The sequence below is a fragment of the Schistocerca serialis genome, chromosome 1 (genome assembly GCF_023864345.2).
Source record: "Schistocerca serialis cubense isolate TAMUIC-IGC-003099 chromosome 1, iqSchSeri2.2, whole genome shotgun sequence".
Taxonomy (NCBI): Eukaryota; Metazoa; Arthropoda; class Insecta; order Orthoptera; family Acrididae; genus Schistocerca; species Schistocerca serialis.
In genome coordinates, this window is record NC_064638.1 from 782841645 (window position 1) to 782843617 (window position 1973).

Below are 1973 nucleotides of genomic sequence, written 5' to 3' on the forward strand. Positions count from 1 at the left end.
AGTCTATAAAGGTTGCTACGCACTAACTCATTTCTTGCGGTATTGGAGGATGGTCTTGAGTTTTTGTATTTTCTTAATACATGAAATCGATGCTCTCGAACCTGTTTTCTTTTTTGTGAATTGGTTGGATAACAGCTGAGATACAGTTGTCTGTGAGTTTCACGCTAGCCCCAATGTCCAGGATTATTATATGTATACGTCTACGTATGTTTTCTCCGGCTAATTTCAGCATTTCTGTCACTATCCGATCTTCCACAGAGGCTTTGTTATTTTTTAGTAAATTTATGACCTCTTTAACTTCCTCGCGCGTTTGAGAAGAGATGTGCTCGGTGTTGGTATTAGTTGGATCTCTAATGGGGAGTCGTTCAGTAGGTTCTTTGGTATTTAGTAGCTTCTGGAAGTAGTCAGCTAGAGTTTTAGTGCATTTGCTGTCATTGAGGCATAGTTTCGTGGTAACAAATCTAGGAATTTTCTTATTCTTCAGTAGTATATTACATGCTGTCCTTTTCAGAGACTTTGATCAGTGATAGCTAAGGATCAGAATCGATGTTAGCTTCTCTAAGACCTTAACATTCATAATGTCGCAATATTTCTGCCCATCTATTACAGTGTGTTCGATCTGGAATTCTTTGAGCATGCTGTCTGGGCTCCGCAACGTCTGGGCCATCCTTCGGAAAATTGTAAAGGCCACAGACATCAAGAGCAGCCCATATTCGCTGCAGAGGCTGGTTAAGCGTTCTCCATTCTTCTTTGTTCTCTTATGGGCAGGATATCTTCCAACAATCTCGCATTATTTTTGTTCTCTCTTGACCTTGACGTTGAAATATCCTAGCAGTATAATGGTGATGCCGGACTTTATCCACGGTCGCTGGTCTATGGTCTCTGGGTTTTTCCTGTTTTGAATCCTTGACAGGAGCATCAAAATAATCCATAGAGGACCTACACCACTGTATTTGCTTAAGTACAGTAGCTGTATGAAGAACATGCTTGTAGTGATTTGCTTGAAATGATATCAACCCTATTAGTGTTTTGGCTTTAAAAGTCGACTTTTGCTTCTACCGCTCGAACCACATCGCTGGAGTTGTAATGTGCTACAAACCCCTTCTGATGTATATCTCCCATAACTGATTTTGTTCTGGAAAGAGGTGCGTCAAGTTGTATTGTGAATACCATTTTTATATTATCTGTAGTTCTCTTACGAGTATTCTGATATATAGACTCCTTGCTCTGCTTTTTTCCAAATAATTTTAGTACAACCTCAGTTTCCGAAAAATTCACATGCGAATGTAGACACTAACGTTAGTGTCATTGAAAGTAAAGACATAAAAATTTTTGACCCCGACGTGATTTGAACACGCAACCTTCTGATCTGGAGTCAGACGCGCTACCGTTGCGCCACGGAGTCACACGCTTCTGACGCCATACTTTAAGCATCATGTAGACTTCTATTCTTAAGTTTAAATTTGTGAACTTTATACGGAAATTTATATATTTATTAACTTCTACTTTTAATTATCTGGTAATTAGTTAATACACAAAAAATTAAAATAAAACATTGGGGAGTACATGTAGGTAGTAGTTCGAAATGTGACATTAAGCGGAAATAGTGTGTAGCTGATTACTATTCGAGAATGTGTGTCATGTGTAAATTCAATAAAAAATATTTTTACACATAAAAGTACAGCATTGTGTGTAGATAACATTTATTAATTTACACATCGGGATTTCGCCACGATTTTCAGATACGTCCATAGACGTATCAGAACAATTCAGTTTACTGTGCGATATTGGTCTACACAACTGTAGAACCCCTCTTGATATTAGAAGCAACACCACATTGACAATAATTTCTTCTTAAAGTCTAGGTTTGGTTGACGCGTGAAACTGCTGGCGAAATTGAGAACTCCAACAATAACATTTAGTGAATGAAAATGCATATGTAATAACGGAAATGCATATGTAATAATGGAAAA

The 1973-nt window shown here is 37.8% G+C and overlaps 1 non-coding gene across 1 annotated transcript; it reads right to left on the reverse strand.

The window, feature by feature from the left end:
• Positions 1-1333: 1333 nt before the first annotated feature.
• On the reverse strand, positions 1334-1405 carry Trnaw-cca (transfer RNA tryptophan (anticodon CCA)). The gene has a single exon. It is a non-coding gene; the product is annotated as a tRNA-Trp (tRNA).
• Positions 1406-1973: the final 568 nt, after the last annotated feature.